Raw genomic sequence first — 19737 nt, 5'->3', positions numbered from 1 at the left:
CAACTCTCAGCAAGACAAGAGGGCACGGTCTCAAGTTGTGCCAGGGGAGGTTTAGGTTGGATATTAGAAAGAATTTCTTTAGGGAGAGGGTGATCACACATTGGAATGGGCTGCCCAGGGAAGTAGTGGATTCTCTGTGTCTGGAGATATTTCAAAAGAGAGTGGATGTGGCAGTCAGTGCCATGGGCTGGGAACTGCAGCGGGAGTGGATCAAGGGTTGGACTTGATGATCTCTGAGGTCCCTTCCAACCCAGATGATTCTATGATTCTATGAACAGAAGACAGCTAAGATTGCATAAAGAAACATTTCACAAAAGTAGAATTCTGTATCCTCTGAGGGTTAAATGTGGACTTCAGTGTGTGTTCATGTATTTGAGGGGCAATGTTAAAACATCCTTGCAGTGCATTTTAACTCAAGTTGCTACTGAGAGGAACTTCTGAGACAGGTGGCAGGATGTTTCATCAAAGTGAAACCAGAGTTGCCCTGCTGAGATTCCACCTGCTATGTAAAAGTGCTTACACCTTCTTGCCAAATGAGAGAATTATCTGACTCAGGCAGACTTTCAATCTGGATCAGTTAAAAACAACACATCAGGGTTGTGAGATCAGCACTAGAAAATGTGCACTGCATGACCAGAACCAGAAACCTCCACCTTAAAACTGCAGAATTGTTTAACATGATCTGTTTCCTAATGGTAGGAGTGAAAAAATGACCCACGTTCCTGTGTTAATTTCCCTTCTCAAGAGTTTCAGAGCACCCACAAACCAAGGCTCTGATCCTTGGCTACCTGATGGAACTGTTGTTGAAGTCATAAGTGGTTTCTAGAGTTAACAATGAGCTTTTAAAAAATTAGCTATTGGCCTTTTGGTCTGGTTTGGGAAATGTACTTCTAGAGGTATGTACCTGCTGCATTCAGCATTTGTGAAAAGTTAGCACTCTATAAGAGCACTCACCTCAGCAGCTTTTCATATCTCTCTCACTAGTAATTTAATTTTGTTACTCTCATCATGATATGGCAGAGCAGTGCTCAGGTCACCAGTTCCTCAAAATAAAAATGAGGCTGATAGCAGTAGCTGCTATAGCATGGTTAGAGCTAAAATACAAATAAAATAACTCACAACTGTACAAGTTACCTGCAGATTGATCACATCTCATCCACTTGTATCTGCAGTGGATACCAGGTCAATTGGTCAATATTGGCCTTTTTGGTTTAAGATAATATACTGGTAGCACAGAATGCCATGGACTTGAAAGCAAATAAACCAGCAGTAGTACCCTCATGGCATTAATTTCATGCAGTGAATGCATTTAATTTCACACCATAGCAAGTACAGCTGAACTCGCCACAAGCAGATAAGCTATTCTATGATTCTATCAAATAACCCATTGGTTTTTGTCCTGATTTTTGTCCAGTTTGCAGATGTTGTATTTCAGAACTGTCTGCACTGAAAGTAATATTTTGTGGGTTAGTAGCCATATTTATGTCTATAAATAGGTATTTTCTCACTAGACAGCAAAGACCTATTGGAAGAAGCTCTTCAGTTTTCAGGTACTTCCTTGGACAAATTTACTTTGTTTCAGAATCTTCTTGTAGGTGAGATTCTGCAAGCAAAAGCAACATGCAGTTAAATGTGGCATTTGGGAAGCTGTGCCTTAGTTGCTGGATCATCATGATGTATCCTAGAATCATGGAATGGTTTGGGTTGAATAGGACCCTTAAAAATCATCTAGTCCAGCCCTCCTGCAGAGAGCAGGGACCTCTTCATCCGGATCAGGCTGCTCAAAGCCCCATCTTAATGTGAATCATTCCAGGGATGGGGGAATTTCACTAGTGGAATTTATATCAGAAATTTGTATCACTATATGTAGTGGAATTTATATCATACATCTTTAAGCTCTTTTGAAACAACAACAGTTTTGTTCTTTTACCTGTGCAAACACTCTACCTAACCCAGTGGGTTTTAGGATTGAAGTCCTTGCCTAAGTTTGTAGGCATGACTGTGGTATAATTGTTGGTAATTATAACAACTATCACACTAATAGGGGCTACCAGCAGGTACTCAATAGTTGACAGCCATTGGCAATCTGTTTAAAATTTGTTTCTAATCTGATCTCTGGTGTTGTCAGTTAAAACCTTAGGGAAAACAGATGTATTATTTTTGCATTTCCAGATCTCTCTGGCAGGTTGCTTTGGGCACAGAATATTATAATTCTTCTTTCTGTGTCCTAGCCCATGTTTGCAGCAGCTGTGTCCCAAGCTCCATGTTAGAAGGTATCACCTGTAACATCTTGAGGCAAAAGAGAAACACCAAGAGACACTTCCACAGGCCTTACTATCACATTTGCCAATGTTTTCAAGTTCAGAGGTAAAATAAAAAAAATTAAAAAAGAGGAATTGTGGAACAAGCTGGAGAAGACAAGTGTGATCAAATACATGACAGAGCCCTGGTATGCAGGACAGCTCTTCTGAGACTAGGAAGGAGTCTAAGAAAAATCCATCCCTATCAGCTCTGGCTTTACACAAGTCACAGGATTCCAGAAGGTAACTCCTCCTGGGGTTACCACCTCACACACCACCTTCCCACCTCTGCCATTTTATTTCCCAAGAACACTGAAGCATTGACAGCACACGTTACAAATTCTGTGTCCAGCTTTCCCACCTGAACGCTTAGGGAATTAGAGTTACATTAAAAGCCCTGAAATCCTGCGTGTACCCAAGTCCACTTGTGTTTAGGTGCACTTTCAGGAGCCATTTGGTAAGCCACAGAACAAGTCCTGTGTGCTGAACTAGCAGCCAGCAGTGCTCAGGTCCCCAGCCCTGCTCTAACCCAACGTTCCTGTCACTCCCTTATTACAGAATCTGCTGAGATTTAGATCCTTCGGAAGGATCCTGATACTGAAAATATAGAAATAATCAAGGAAACCATATTGAGCATCTCCCTCAGCAAGAAGCTGCAACAGCCCCGCTGGGCAGAGAGCTGCTTGGTGCAGATACAGCCCGGCCAGAGGGACCTGGCCCAGGAGGGGACGGATGGTGTGACCCCAACCCCGGAGAGGACGGACGGCGAGACCCCGGAGGGGATGGATGCTGTGACTCCGGAGGGGACGCTGTGACCCCGGAGGGCCTGGCCCCTCTCAGCCTCTCCCAGCGCCCCTCGGATCTCCTTGGCAAGAAGGATGGCGCCGGCTAAGTCTCTCCTCGCCGAGGCGAAGACCAGAGCTCCCCCCCCGCCCTGCCCCACCCCCCAGGACCTCGCCGCCGCCCTGCGGACCCAAGCGTGGCAGAGTGTGCGTGTGCGGGGCTGTGCGTGTTCGGGTCTGTGCGTGGCTTGTTGGTGTGGGGGGGTGTAGGTATCGTGTATCATTCCCCCCCCCCTGCCCCCAGGCGCATGCGCGCCCCACGCCGTGTGACGGAGCGGTTGGGGCAGCACCGGGCTCGCTCCCGGCTCTCGCGCTCCCATAGGCCGCATCGGCCCCCGCCAGGCGCGTACCCGCCGCTCCGCTCCCTCCTTCCCCTCAGCTCCTTCCCTCCCCTCGGCTCCGCTCCCTCCCCTCGGCTCCGCTCCCTCCCTCCCCTCAGCTCCTTCCCTCCCCTCAGCTCCGTTCCCTCCCTCCCCGGCGCGCCCGTCGGGTCCCGGCTGTCAGCTGCTCTCCCGGCGCTGCCCGTTCCGTCTCCTCAGCCGGCCGGCGGCTCCGTTAAGCGGCGGCGGGTTCCCGCTACCGTCTCCTCGCCGCCCCGTGCGTGCCCCCCACCTCTCAAGCCCCCCCCCCCCTCTCCTCTCGCCCCTCTCCCTCCCTCCACCCGTTCGCCCCGGCCTCTCCCCGCGCCCGGCACCCTTAGCGACCGCATCGTGGGCCCCGCCAGCGGCGCCGGCACTCGGGTAAGGGGATGCGGGATCTGAGCGGGAGCCGCGGCGGCGGGGAAGCGCTTACGGAGCCGCCAACCGAGCTGCTCCAGCTGGCGCTCCACATCCTTCCCCCGGGCCTGCTGCTGCCGCCGCCGCTGCTGCCGCTCCGGCGCTGCTCAGCAACCGTCGCCGCCGGGGGGGTGATGGCGGGGAAGGGGCCGCCCCCCGCCCTGTGCCGGGGTTCCCTCGGGCTCCCTTACCTGAGGGGCGCCGGTGGGGCCTGAAGCCTCCTGGAGAGCCTGCGGGGGGAAAAGGGGAGGCCGGGGCTTGGCGGGTGGCTGGGGCATCGTTGTGGGGAACGGGCCGGGCCCAGGAGCGAGGGGTGGGCGAGCGAGAGCCGGCGGTGTTGCAGCGGGGTTCCCGCCGAGGGGAAGGCGGCTGCCGCCGTCCCGTGGTTCGCGGCCTCCAACTTTCCTTATCCCAGGAACTGCGGGTGTCCTAGGGGACGCCTGGTTTTGGCACAGCAATAAAGGGGAAACGTGGGCTTTATGGACGCACCTTACCCTGGAGGGCCGCCTGGCAGCTCGAGGAAGTGCTTGGCTTGGAAGGGTGCGGAGCCAACGCTTGCTGCCTGGGGCTCTTCCCGAGGCGACCTTTGCCGTATAGCACGTTTAACCGCTTTGGTCTTGGTTTTTGTTGCTGATAAGGATCCAGTGATTATTCCTCTAGTCAAGTTGGTGCTTAGTGTATGCTCCGGTCTTGTGTACCCACTGTGTTCCAGATGCTCTCCAGAGACCCGGGCTATCACCCTCTGCTTTCAGAAGGAAACCAACTGAGGGTGTGAGAATAGGTGGAGAGACTCATGCTCTGGTCCAGGTTGTCCCCAAAAGCCTGTGAGCACAGACACGAACTGCCGAATGGCTTGTTGAATGGTTGTGAGTTACTTGGAGCAGTACCTGTCCTTGTGTCCTCAGTGCACAGATGGTACCATGTACAGCAGTGTGATGTGGTCAGCACACTGTGATCCACCTACTGTGGAAACCGACCATGTGTTCAGAGCATTCTTCACTTTGTGATCTTATATTAGCACTTAGTGCTTTTTTTGTGTGTGTGTCTACTGAAACACAGGCATCAGACATGTCCATTTATGCATCTGTATGCATGCCATCTCTCTACCTGAAAATGCAGGGTTTTAGTAACTAGGCTTTGGTTGAAAGCTGATGGACTAAAGAGTGGAGAGAGAGTATTTAGGTATGAAAAGACTATTTGAGTTTTTTTAAGTCTTCCTCCACTGTAAACGGTCAAAAACTTTAGGGAAGTCTGAACTGCAAAAGAAGATGAATGTCCAACATTGCCTGTGCTGCTGCTTGGGGTGTTTTTCAGAAGGCTCTGTTACAATCCCTTCCATTATTAAAACAATCTGGTTGTTACCCATTGGTGACTATGCTTTGATGTGTTTCCAGTTACGGCTGTTTCTCTGGTTATTATGGGTATGCATACTGCCAAATTTTTACTGATACTTCTTAGGGTTTCATCCATACCTTAAACTGGCAAACTAGCATATTGCAAACTTTGCATGTTTTCCCAGCAACACAGAATGAGATAATCTTTTTTTCCATGTTGAAAGTTTAACTCATTATTCATATTTTCTGAGAAGGCAACTGGGCAATGAGGGAAGGGTAGGAATCAACCTAGAGTGTTGATTCATGCAAATTCACTCTCTTAGTGATTTAACTACCAGGACACTTGACAACAGAGAATACAGACGGTCACATTGGAATCTGTCGCTTTATTTTCTTGTTTATTCTGGTGTCTTTGTTAAAATTTTGGCATTTTCATGAGCAGAGCAACTGAAAAGGTACTGGTTCTAGCTAATACTATACCAAGAAAAAAAAAGTTAGCTGTGCCTGCTGGAGTAGAAATGGAGCTAATTCACCTTAAAGTGAATCAGTAAAGGTGGTATTAAAGCATGCAGAGATTTCCATTTGTTTTGGGAGCTGTGGTTGATTATTACTTTGTTGGGACTACAAGGAGAGTCTTGATTGTATAGTGGAATGTTTATATATTATAAATATTGCAGACAATTCATAAGATTAATCTGAAAAAAAAAGTATTTTTGGTCCATTCCTGTCTCTGCAGCTGTATGGAATTGTTGCTTTATCTGTCAGATCTGTTCTAAACCAAAATTATTTTTCCAGTCTTGGAATTTATGTACAGTAAAAAGTAATAAACAATAATTTTACATATGCATTATTTGATCTGTCTGTTTGTTGACTCTTAAGAGGATAAAGAACACGTGGACTTGAGTATTTAAACCTTGTTGCAGAGTCAGAATTTAAAATAAAAATTACTATAATTTTAGGCTGGACTGGAGGGGGAGCTAGTGTCAAAGCAAAATGTGATGATTTTTTTCTCAGACTCATTCAAAAGCTTGCTGTTTGGTCATAGAATATGCTTCTAATACAGTAAGGAAAGCAAATGTAGATGATGCATACTATGTATGATTGCATTAATATGCATTTCTTTTGTATGATGAGTGTAATCTGCAAGTGAAGGGATGTGTGTATTTGAAGAAAATTGTGTGTATGTTTTGCTACTACACAACAAAAAATATCTTCAAAGGTCTTTGAAGTTGCAGGATCAAGCTGTTAAAAGTCACAAAATGTCAGGATTAAGGGTTCTTCTAAGACCTGTAATTTGGCCTGTGAATACATGGTCAAGTGTTACACTTTTCCTTACGGTGTTTGTTTCAGTGAATAGTCAAGACTGTAGCAGTGAGCAATACTGAATCTCATTTCTTGGTATCAAATAACTTGTGGCCTCCCTGTTTATTTTGTGCTGTTCCTACTGTACCTTCTTGTCTTCCTCTTTTGCTGTTTCGTTACCTTCAGTCTCCAGTGTCTGCATGTTTTACTCACAGAAGTCTCTGGAGATGTGTTGTGTGTCCCTTTATGTTGCATATCCAAGGTAGGGCCTTTATGGCAGGGATTTTCAAAACAATCTATCAGTGTTTTAATGATTTTCATGTTCTAAAATAGTCTCTCATAAGGGTCTGCCTCCCCTGGCTCTTCTTCATTAGTCTTAACCACATCCCTTAGCTTAGATACATGAATGCCTATGCTAAAAACCTCACTGTCTCATTTGTAGTATGTTGTCTGTTGATTTAAACTACAAGGAAAAATAATTTTCCCTGCTGCAACGTTAACTCCAAGATACTAAGTCCAGAATTTGGGAAAGTGTGGATTACCCATTGAAACTGTGGTGGTTTTTTTTTTTTTTTTAAGATGATTTGCTTTCAAGTACCAGACAAACCAGAGGAAGACAGTATTAATTCCCTCTCTTTTCCTGCAATACCTACCTTATTAACAGCACACTTGCCAACATTTGCACTCTGTGGCAAGGCTCTTTATATAATGCTTAAATTATTTTTTAACATTTTGCACAAGTAGTTGGCACACAGAGGCACAGAGAACAAGTTTAAAGAATCTTTAATTTTTGTGACATGAATACAACATGTTTTTCTTTTAAATTGAGGTTTAAGGTTTTGATACTCGTCTGTTAAAAACATTTCATTGCATATAATCAAAATGTCCAACATGCTAGATTTAAAAAAGACAGCACCCCTGAGGTACAGGAGGAAACCTATCACGTGGGGTTGCATTACAGCATGTAAGTCTCCAGAAAGGCTGAAATGTGGATATTTTGCCATGAGACTTCTGCTACTTGAGCAAGCAGAGAATGTGGTACTAGTCATTTGTAATCTAGTTGTAGTCCAAACAATATGCTCTCCGAATGATTTTTCTGAGATTTTTAAGTGTTTCAAAGTAGTGAATGAACTCAGGTCTTGGGTTCTATTCCAGGCTCTGCAAATAAGTATATCTTGGTGGATGCTGATTTTTCTATTTATTCCTTTTTGATAGCTGCTCAGCCACCCTTCTGTCCAATCTTCTTTGCCCTATTCTGAATTTTTTTAGCTTAATCCTGGTTTTCCAACTAAACATTTTATTTCTTACTAATGAGCCTCTTATCTGAGGTCCAGAACAGTTGTGCAGGGAGATTCTAATTAATAAATTGTTTAAGCCAGTGTTCTTTCCCTGTTTGAATCCTGTCCAGCTATCTGTACTCCTGTCTGCTGGTCTCAGGCTTTCTTCCAGTATCCTCAGCTTCAGACCCAGTTCCCTAGCAATCCTAGGATCTGTCCTTTCTGCTCTGTATTTGCACTGGCTCCTGTCCTGAAGTTCTCCAGTGTTATACTTCATTCTGGTCTTCCTGCCTAGCTGCTCTCTCATCTGAATTTTTCTTTTGTTCTGATTTTCTCACCCTAAGTCTTAGACCTAGTTTGTATCCCACGTTCAAGATTCTGTTCCCAGTTTGAGCTGTATCAGCTGTGTCCTACATGGCAGTTCTTTCTTCATTTAAGTCTGATTGGTCCTCTTCTTTTCCACCTTTCTGTTCATGTAAGTATCTTCCTCCAGGGTATCACTTGAGAAGCAATCAAGGTGCCTGGTCCATCCTGATACTGAGGAAAACAAGCAGGCCTATCAAGAGATGAGCTGGACTTAGCAGAGATCTGGTGTCTGAGCTTCAGTGCAAAAATGGGATATACAAGCATGGGAAGCTGGGACAGGCTGCAAAAAAGAAAATTAAAAACATTGTCCTGGTATGTACCAGTGACATCAAGAGAACCACCTAGAGGTGACAGCTGCAAGGGAGGTCAAGGGAGTAAGAAGAGTTTCTTCTAGTACTTTAGTAAAAAAAAGCTGAACAAATAAAATATGGACTTGTTTCTGAATGTGATGTGCCATTTAGTGACAGTGGACACAGGTAGATTGGGCTGAGATGCAGGATTTCCTTCACCAACAAGGTTTCTCAGGTCCCTGTGCTTAGTGGTAAGGTTTGAGTAGAGTAGCTACTAGCAGTGGCTGAGGAGTTAATTGGAGATCTTTGAAAGAACCTGAATCATACAACCCCCCATGCCAGATGAACCATGTCTGAGGATGGTGATAGAGGTGGTGAGTCACTGTGAGGTCCCTCCCCATCATCTTTGAGACATTTTGGATCAGGATGACTTGAGAAAGGCATATGATGCACCCTTCAAAAAAGGCAACAGTACAGTCCAAGGAGGTCCAGAGGTGTCTAGCTTCCTAAAATAAAAATAAGGAAAAATAAGGGCATGGGTGCCCAAGAAGAAGGAACTGGTTTGGAAGAACTGGCATAGGTTTGTCAAAGGTACATGATGGAAAGCAGAGTCCAGAGAAGAGCAAGGAAGATGGTGAAGAGTCAAGAGAAGTCTTCTGAGGAGCATCTGAGGGAACTGGGGTTGTTCAGTCTGGAGAAAAGAAGGCTGAGGGGAGACCTTACACCTCTCTACAGCTACCTGACAGGAGGCTGTAGTGAGGTGTGTTGTTGACCACTTCTCCCTAGTAATAAGTGATAGAACAAGAGGAAATGTCCTCAAGTTACACCAAGGGAGGTTTAAATTGGGTATTAGAAGAAACCTCTTCACTGAAAGGCTTATCAAACACTAGAAGAGGCTTCCTTCCCAAGGAGGAGGTTGAATTACCATCCCTGGAGGTATGTAAAAGAGGTGTAGCTGTGGTGCTCAGGGACATGGCTGGACCCAGCAGAGTTAGGTTAATGATTGGACTAGATGATCTTAAGGGCCTTTTTCACTTTTCAGGTCACTGAGAAGATGAGGTTGGGCTCTTCACTGAGGAGTGTTTGCGGTCACAAGGCAGTGCTGGTAAATTGAAACAATGAAAATTAAGACTCTGGATACAAGGGAAAACTTTCTGTCCATTAGCATAATGAAGCTGTTGAAGAGGTTGCCCAGAGCAGCCTGGTCTACACCAGACCCAGTAACCTGTTGTGAGCAGGAGGTTGGATTAGGGACATCTGGAGGTGTCTACAGCTGCAGATATGTAGCTCCTGGGAGGATTATCCTAGAATGCAGTCAGTGCAGACAGGATGTGAAGGTGATTCAGCTATAACCTATGAAAGCAAAATCAGTAACAGGAATGGTACAGGCAGCTTGACAAAAACCAAATGTGTCAGGAAATGCATTTTGCTGTCTCCTAGCAAGATGCATGGGGACCTTAAAGTGTGCAAGTGATAAAAAATTTTAAAGAAAAATTAGCCTTTTGCAGTGAGTGCCAGTATGGTATTTTTAGCCTTGGGTTTTTTAATGATGTTTTGTGTACAATGAAAAGATTGAAGTAGCTCAGCACTGAGATGGACACCTGGCATAGAATGGCAGATTTTGGGAACCCTTTGGTGACTTAAGGAACTGAAAAATGAATCTTCTAAAAGGAAGTATCTGTCTGCCTTAAAAATAGGTGAACTTTCTCAGTCATTTGTAATGATATTTATGTGAATTTGTATTATGCAGCTCATAATGCTTCATCTCAAGACTGATTTCTGATCTTTTAAATCAGTAGTGATGAGTTATGAGTTCAGCTCCCCTGAATCCATGCTGTATTAGTTCCCTCACATGGGAATTGCTTCTTCCCGTTCTCCCCTCCTCTCTCCCCAGATGTGCTTTCCAGGATTCCCATGACTGTTTTGGAAGACTTTCAGGTGTTCAAATCAAGAGTTGCTTGTAGGAATATGTACTAAATATTTTTTTGTTGTTGTTGAAGGATGAGATGCTATGTGAGAAAGTCTTTGAACAATGACCCTCTTCTGAGGTTTTTACCCCTTTTTCTAGGGGTGAAATCTAGAATCCCTAGTGGATCAAGGGTTGGACTTGATGCTCTCAGAGATCCTTTCCAACCTGGATCTGTGTTTGCTAACCTGGAGTCTTCAGGGACCCACCCAGACAGGTGGGGGATCTCTGTAGCAAAGTGTGGTTCCCAGTCCATGAACTGTTCCACTTACTTTCAACAAATATTAGATATTAATAAAGCATACTCTGCATATTTTCAGATGTAATACATTCAGAATAAAAAGAAACACTGCAGGTATGGGTCATCCTGGAATCTGGTGAAGTTCTGTGCTGCTACAGTTGCAATTTTAATTCTAAATGTAAATGCTTTTTAGGAGCCTGCTTTCATTATATGTTTTCTTCATAATTTTGTGGTAGTAAAGTGAGTGATTTTATCTAGTGTTAATTCCTTTGGTGAGACAGTTAATAGCACTAAATATCACCATGAGGTTATAAATTCTGCAAGGTAAAGAATGTGTTTAGGAGCTCGTGGAACATTGCTGTGAATATCTTACAGAAGTTAATTCTGACTTGATGTGTGTTAGAAAATGTCTTCAAAGGATTTCTCTTCTAAAAGGTTTTGTATAAGAACAGTAAGAACTCTGTTGCAACAACCTCCAAATGTTTATCTTTAGTTTATTGAATTACTTACATTGAATTCCACCATAATTTGATTAGAACTTGCATGGTGTCTTAGTAAGTTTTTATACTAAGTCTAATTTGGGTGGGTACACATACATCTGTTAAGCTTTTTTGAGTTTTAACTTTAAAGCCTGTGCCTACAAGGGAGACTTCTGTTAACCAAGTGACCTCTTTAAAAACGTGAGCTTTCAAATTGCCTCTGGCCTTTGTCTCTAGCTCCATGCCTCTGTTTATGGTAATAAAATATGTAATATACCTGAAAAGTATACACAGGTTTCTGCTATGCTGCAGTTAACTGATGTCTCTTTCTGAGTGTTGGCCAAGCAACTTGTTATGTTTGACAGTCAGCAAGATATTCTCACATTGGATGATTGTATTCTTGAGACTGAACTGTTTTTGTTGTTGGCAGTGTATGTTCTGTGTTGATGGTCTTTTTCTCTCTCTTTTTTTTTTCTCCTACCTCAAGCTGTGTAAAAATGAGCATATTATCTTTAGGTTTTTTCCATGGCAGGCATTTGTTATTTAGGTCAAGGTTTGAATTCATGGAAGAAAAATCTTCCTTTAAAAAAAAAATGTATTAATTATTTTATTTCCCTTATTCATGGTTTTGTTTCACTGAGCCTTTGTGGTCATGTGCTGTGTGTTGGGATGCTTAAATGGTCTCTGTACTTCCTTTTGATGTGGTCTGGGTTTTTCAGCTTTTTGAAAGGTTTGGAATGACTTGCTCACAGTTCTCAGTCTTCTGGATGCCCATCTTCACATTTCTATTAGTAGGTCTCAGTACAAGATCTTACTTTTTGCTCTGTCCATTTCTTGGGGTGCTCTCAGTTTCCAGCGTCTGGGCAGTATGAATCACACCTTTCTTCTGATATGACCCATGGTTTAGGGCATAGTGGCACTGAATATGTTTTCCTGGGGTTGTTCTTCATTGCAGATGCCTCATCAGTGCTCTGGAGTTTGTGTTGAACTGGCAGACATTATCTGAAACTTTTGGTGTCTTTTAGCTTCAGTGAGATGGTGCTGGACTCAGTGCATGCTGTTGAGTTTGCCCTACCAGGCTGTAAAGATAGGTGGTAATTTGGGGAACACCTTGGGTTATGTTACACTCTGCCACCAAATCTTCAGACTCTGCAAAGTTGTTGTGTTCTTTCTGGGGAGCAGGGGATGTTATCCCTTAGCAGGCTGTTGATGTTTTCTTCTAATAGAATCTTTTTCTTTCAGTGGTCCCGGGACCCTTGGAATGGATGTGAGGAAGAAGCCCTTTTATCCTTATTCTCTGCTTGATTACAATGGATAGGATGAGGGACTGAGTACAACCTAGAGTAAAGAAATGTTGGTCTCTTGAGGAGCTAGACATACATATAAGACAGAGTTCAGCATAATTTGAATGCTTGTTTGATTTTTCTGTACAACATATTGCAGTGTCATGCATAGATAATGATAGATAATAATTCTGCAGATTCTGTGCTACAGAAGTGCTTACAGATTCTGTGCTTACAGAGAACATTGTCTCTGTTCAGCTGATTGCTCTTCAGATCTCTCTGTGTGCACAGAATCAGGTGCTCCCAGTTTATCTTCAGGCATGATGAACACACTTCTCTGATGCTCTCCTGGTTGCTTCAAGCTACTGGGCCAAGAACAGGAAAACCCCTGAGTCCTGAAATCTGAGAGTAAGGTCATAAAACCATGTGTGGAGATGTAACAGGACATGCTAGTACCTCTCAGCCAAAGTTGTTTTGATCCTACACTCTCCACAGACTAAGTTGGAGGTACCATTTTACAGAACATTGAGTTTGCTTAATTTCAAGCCTACTGTTGTCTAAAGTGATGCAGGAGATGAGATCATGCTGTCCTTCCTTGCAAAGACAGAGTTTTGTGACTGTATTTTCAGTAAGGACTTTCAGGACTGGCTTTTGGTGGCACATTTTCTTATGTAGATGGTGAATACATCTGCTATTCCAACTGTACCATCTCCAGCTTCACTGTTGTAGTGCTGTGCCTGTTTTGGGCTTGTTTGCTCATTCTTCATGGGTATAGAAGGGAACTGTCAGATTTGGATGCCTCCCTGCATGGATTAGTTACCTGTCTGTGTCTCCAGTGTTGGTCTGTACACTGTAATAATTGGTGCCCTTCTGAAACAGACTCAAACAAGTTTGGGTTTTTTTCCTACTTTTTTTTTCCCCTCTATGTGGCAATTTGTTTCTCATTGGTCTTTGAGGGTTAATCAGTGCTTTCTTACACTGCAGCTCTAATGTTTAAACAGGGAATACTTATGGCATTTTTAAAAAAAAATGCTTCATGTTGTGGGGATACCTGACTCCACTGCTCTTTTATAAAGGCATTTTTTTGGTGTGTGTTTTGGCAACCTGTTCTTCTTCTTCCCAGATATAAGTCTTTTCTTGGGTGTATGTATACAGTATGTGGAGGCTCAGCCATTGCAGTGCCACTCTCAGTGATCTTGGAGTCCCCATGGGAATTGTGAAAAAGTGCTTAAGAACTGGAGGAAAGCAAATGTCACCCCCACTGAGTAAGGCTTTTCCCACTCTCCCATAAGATCATCATAGAGAAACAGATGAAATATGGGCTGGTTGGGCAGACAGTGAGGTGGTTTGAGAACTTGTTTAATGGATGGGTCCAAGGGTGACAATCAGTGGCATAAAATCATTTGGAGGCCAGAAACTGGCAATACACCCCAGGTTCAGTCTGGAGCTACTTGGAGTTTCCTCAGTTACAATGAGCTGGCTGAGTTTATCCCAAAGCCAAGGAATCTGTGCAGCACAGCACAGGCTTGTACCCATTTAACTGAACTGCTTTACTGAGCACTAATTCCCAAGCAGCTGTCTCAGTGCAGGAAAATATGAAAAGGGTGGAGACAAACTCTTGTCAGTGGTGCCCAGTGACAGGAAACTAAGGCACAGGTGATTCTGTCTGAACATGAGGAAACACTTCTGTTACTCTGAGGATCTCTGAGCACCTGGTTGTCCAGACATGTTGTGGAGTCACCATCTTTGGAGAGACTCAGAAGCTGTCTAGACATGTTCCTGGTCACCTGGCTGTAGGTGGCACTCACTTCAGAAGGGGGCTTGGACAAGTGGACATTCCAAGGTCCTCTCCAACCTCACCCATTCCGTGATTCAATGCAGTCTTGTAATTTTATGCCTGTTTTTTTAAGAGAGGATGCTTTTCTCTTGGCATTCAATACTTTTTCCTGTAGCTGAGACTGGATTCCAAAAAGACAGAGTTATGCCAAAACCAGTAGTGAGATTACTCACCTCAAGAGTGTGCAGGTCACTACACTGTGAGCTGTGTGTGGGTCTTAAGTGCACAATGGCTTCCTGAGTCAAAGGTATACTTTCTACAACCTTTTTTTTATTTATTGCATAAGCATCTAGGAATGATTCTGTATTGGACTGAATGGTCTTCTGATACCTATCATCTTTTATCCATTGTCCTGTCCCTATCAAAATATTTTTTTTTAATTTACAAAAAGAATCTGAGGATATAAAATGTGCTTCACCTTTTGTCAGGTAGAGGATGGACAGCAGAAAACCTGAAAAAGGGTTAAATGAGTTAAAGACAGAGGGAGCACAAGAACATTAGTCCAAATCATAGAATCACAGAATGGCTTAGATTGGAAGGGACTTTAGAGATTATTTCCTCCAACCTGCCTGCCATGGACAGGGACAGGTCGCAGACCAGGTTGCTCAGAGCCTCATCCAGCCTGGCCTTGAACACCTCCAGGGTGGGGGCAGCCACAGCTTCCCTGGCATTGCTGAAGATCTGAATGCATAACAGAATTCTGGTTATGCATTGGCAATTTTTGCAATTATGGTTAGCTTTTGGTGAAAGAATATTTGATAAATCCATTAGCATGCACTATGACTTGATTTTTCAATGCTTTTGTTATCAGTTGTAGCTGCAAATGAATTTTGCAAACAGTAGGGAGCTGGCAGGTTGCAGTACAGCACTTCTGCTGGGATGATTGCATCTTCTTCAGGTAAGCAGAAGGATTGAAATGAATTTTTGAAATGAGGGTCTTTCACTAGTTTATCTGAAGACATAATTGCAGTGTTTTCTATATTTTTGCTTGAGCAAGTTTGGGGGTTCTTTGATGGAGTTTTAACTGATTTCTCAGGTGAATTGCCTGTGGGTTTATGCTGAATTGTTAAAGCTGCACTCAGTGCCTGAGGATACCATTGCTTCTGGAAAGGCAACTCAATATTTGGAGTTTCACCTGCCATTAAGATACCCTTTTATCTAACTTTTTATGTCAGGTTGGCATTAGGTATTAGCATTTGGAAAAGACTGAATAAAAATCCCTTTTTTTGGCAGCTTTTGTTAGGACATTTATTTATTTCACTCCAAACTGATCCTTGGTCAGTACTTTTATATAACATAAATTTGAGTGGTTTTTTAATTTTGGGGATCCCTTTTGTAGTACTTTGACCTGGCAGATTCCAGGTTTGCTCTTGGTTATATAGCATGTCTGCTGTCTCAACCACAGGTCCCTCTCCTTAAAGCAGATTTATGAAAGAGTTGTGCATTTTAGAAGGGAAACATAAAATCAGCTATGATACATGGTAGTAGAGGTTTTTAGGTCTTGTCAAGTCATGCCTTGTTCATGAAGGTGCCTATAGGATATTTTAAATTTGTTTTGCAGCGGATTGTCTAGGATAATAAATCATTAAATCTTCATGGCTTTTTTGTTTTACAGAGTTATATGCCTGTTTTTTTTTATGTTATAAGAAATCTGAGGTATCAGTTGGAGATATGGTTTAGTGCTCTGCCAGAAATGGGAAAGAAAATGTCAATTGTGTAGTTATTTTTGAAAAGAAATGTGAAAAATAGGAAGTGCAATTGCATCTTGCTAATTTCAGGAGGCTGTCTCAAAAGTGCATTTAGATTCTAAGTAGCCTGCCTCTGATTGTCTTAATGTTTATGTAGCTACTGTAAATACAAAAACATTTTTTCACAGCATTTAAGTGTTTATTTAAATATATTTTTCTCATGGCACTGATGTGAAATGTTGCAGTAGACTCACACTGCTGCACAGCAAAAGTGCATCCTGGGATTTGGGGAAGATAAATCATAGAATCATAGAATTGGCTGGGTTGGAAGGGACCTCAGAGATCATCAAGTCCAACCCTTGATCCACTCCCCCCGTGGTTCCCAGCCCATGGCACTGAGTGCCACATCCAGGCTCTTTTTAAATATCTCCAGGGATGGAGAATCCACTACTTCCCTGGGCAGCCCATTCCAATGTCTGATCACCCTCTCCCTAAAGAAATTCTTTCTAATATCTAACCTAAACCTCCCCTGGCACAACTTGAGACCATGCCCTCTTGTCTTGCTGAGAGTTGCCTGAGAAAAGAGCCCAACCCCCCCCCCTGGCTCCAACCTCCTTTCAGGGAGTTGTAGAGAGTGATGAGGTCTCCCCTGAGCCTCCTCTTCTCCAGGCTGAACAGCCCCAGCTTCCTCAGCCTCTCCTCACAGGATCTGTGCTCGAGTCCCTTCACCAGCCCAGTTGCCTCCTTTGGACCTGTTCCAGGACCTCTACATCCTTCTTAAACTGAGGGGCCCAGAACTGGACACAGGACTCAAGCTGTGGCCTCACCAGGGCCTCACCAGGGCTGAGAATCCCTTCCTTGGACCTGTTTTCTGCTGAGGAGTCTGTAAATAAATGGTTGTCATTCAGTGGCACCTCTGAGCCAAATATGTGGCCAGAACAGTTTTTTGTTCACTGGAGGAGTTTCCCTGGGTGTAGGGCAGTGAAGAACAGCTCAGGTGCCAGATGTTACTGTGTGCCATTGCTGCTGGTCCAGTGCTCTGCAAAGTCACCAACAAATAGGGTCTCTCTGCATTGGTTAATTTTGTCAGTGGATTTTCTCCTGAAGTCTCTTACAACTTGTTCTTGCCTTCCCTAGCAGAAGCAACCAGGAGGTTATTGATTATTTCTTTATCTGGCTTAGACATACCTTATCAAAAGAGGTGAAATGATAAGTGCTTTGGAATGGAGCACATGGGATGCTCCTTTCTTTTCTTGCTTGTTGCTTGAAAAGGTTACATCGATGTGGTGTTTCTTAGCTGCCATCACCTGGTGCTGAAGGTTATCTAGATCTCAGCCTTCAGATGGTGGCATTTTTTAATTTGTATGTTAGGTCAGATGGATTACAGAGCAAAAAGTGCTGTGAACTGTGAATTTCCATCTGAGAATTCAGCTGGTTTTGAATGGGCTCTGTGAAGGTTTACTGTTATTTTGAAGGTGGGTAGTCCCAGGTCTTCACAGAGAGTATGGATTAACATTAAAAAAGCCCCAAATCCTCTGACAGTATTTAAAACCAATCTGTGTAAGTGCTTTTTGTGTTGTATTGGTGTGTTGGCACATACATCAGTGTGAAAAGTTTCTGCTGGAGTGTGGGAAGCCAAGATGGAATATTGTCTTTTGAACTGTGATTTCCGATGGCATTGATGCTGTGGCAGTGTCACCAAAGGTGTGTCATTGCTGTGTCATTGGTGGCACTTGCATGAGCAGCTTGTGTAGTGAGTGGAGAAAAAGATACTTGGAAGGAAGAGCCATAAGTTCTTGGGGGAGTAGTTTGAGCTTCAACAAAACATTTTGTCTCTCAGCTATCTTTTTATCTTGCCCTTTTTAGTTTTAGACTTTGTTTCCTCGTGGAGATGTATGAAGTGTAGTGATGAGTTTGTCCTTCTTTATACAGGCAGATCTCTAAATTCCATGATGGATCTCCATAAATACCATGATGGACAACACCTATGTCAAACTGTATATCTGTAAAAATATGCATGTAGTAAAGGCTCCCATCAAATGGGTTTTTACATCAGTCTAAAGACTGGATCTCAGTGTTTTTTCAACACTGTCTCAGTGGTTTTTCTCATGTGCTTCTGTGAGTTTTTCCATGTAGTGCCTTTTCCTTCCCTTCTGTCCTCTTCCTGGGATCAGGATTCAGCAGAGAACCCAATGTCAGGATTTCATATCCCAGTTTGAGTACTGCCTTGTCTTTTTTTCAGAGTGGCTGTCAGCCCCTCTTGACTATTGTGGGAAAGGGTCATGAAGCTGTTGTTATGAAGGAAAACATAAGTTTGTATATATTTACATAAAACTATATAAAGATACTAGATTATATCTAATACTGATCACACAGTGTAGCTTGTACCACAGTCATTGGGTAGTGTAGGGGAATCTGGGTTACTATCAGTGTATACTTCTTTTGGTAGGAATGAAGAACTCTCAGTTTTGGAGCCTTTAACCATTGCAGGGAGTCTCTTTGCTTTCTTTCATATCTTATAGACCCAAGGAGAGAAAAAGATTAAATTCAGCTTGATTAAACTCAACCTGTAACTGAAATGATCCTTGTTTTTTATCTATAACTAGGGAAGACAATTGTAATTTTCTAAAAATTACTTTACTAAATTAAACATCAGAGGAATAAGAGAATAATATAAGATGGCCTAATGGATAGTAGAAGGTGGGAGTAAACTTTTTGCATACATTTAGCAATAGTGTCTTCTTAATATCACATTATTTTAGTCTCTTTATGGTGAAGCATGCTCAAGGAAAAGATGTGTCCAAGATTGTTCACCTATGATTGACTGAAAAGACCTGAAGCCTCTCTGAAATGAACCATAGTGATAGTGTCTGCTTTTCCTCTGACATTCAGGCTCTGTAAAGCTCAGTGTGTACAACTGAGGAATAGTTACAAAGGCATCTTCTGGTCTAGTCAAATGTAGAAGTTAAATGTTGTTTTGTGTAATATCCATGCTGATGGAGTTATGTTCATCTGAAATTTCCAGCTCCCTTCATTATCAGCCACCCAACAGACAAATTTCCAAACAGCCTTTTGGATTTTTCTTGCTGCAAATCGCTGACCACTTCTTTGGTCTTCATTGCCAGAATCCCAGCTTTGGTAGTCATCTTCACCTTTGTTTTTAAGACCCACCTTTGATCATCCTGCTAAACGTGGAGCTGCAGCCCTGTCTGGCCCCAAGGGGAGCAGGGCTCTGGATTTCTTTCTTCTCATCTTTCTGGATGCTGAGCACCAATTGTGTCTCCCCACGAGGCACCAGTGTGGAATTAATACCATTGAATACCACTGAAACCCAACTGGCTTCTGGGATGGTTCTGAATCCAGAATTCTGGCTGCTGAATGGTTCTGTGGAGTTGACCACAGTCTTGCTAGTGTCAATTTACTGCTATTCAACCAATCAGTTCATAAAACCACAGCCACTCTAGCTGCTGGGTGATAGACTTGGGAATAAAATGATATTTTAATTTGGTTCTTGTTTGGAAAACTTAAAATGAAAGATGAAGTTATGTATGAATCCCTACTCCTATTTCCATAGCAATATCAAAGTGTGTGCTCACCGTGGGCAGGTTTCAAGAACTTGGCTTTTTAAGAAGGAAATAAAAAAAGAAAGAGGAAGGAACAGAGAAGGCATCTAAGGCCGAATGGAAGATGCTGTTTCTTTTAATCTGTTACTACATGAATTGTTTCAATACATACAGAAAGGATTCTTAGTAATTC

General features: G+C 43.1%; 1 protein-coding gene across 1 annotated transcript in view; it reads left to right on the top strand.

Annotated features, from left to right (window-relative positions):
* The first annotated feature begins 3586 nt into the window (after positions 1–3586).
* FUT8 (fucosyltransferase 8) overlaps positions 3587–19737 on the top strand; it is a 108638-nt gene continuing 92487 nt past the window's right edge. Inside the window, exon 1 of the mRNA XM_030451967.1 lies at positions 3587–3882. The gene's annotated coding sequence lies outside the window, so the exon portion shown is untranslated. The remainder of the gene's footprint in view (positions 3883–19737) is intronic.

Source organism: Calypte anna, chromosome 5A (genome assembly GCF_003957555.1).
Source record: "Calypte anna isolate BGI_N300 chromosome 5A, bCalAnn1_v1.p, whole genome shotgun sequence".
Classification (NCBI taxonomy): Eukaryota; Metazoa; Chordata; class Aves; order Apodiformes; family Trochilidae; genus Calypte; species Calypte anna.
Note: the sequence above shows the minus strand (reverse complement) of the source record. Positions and strands in the feature narration are given on the sequence as shown.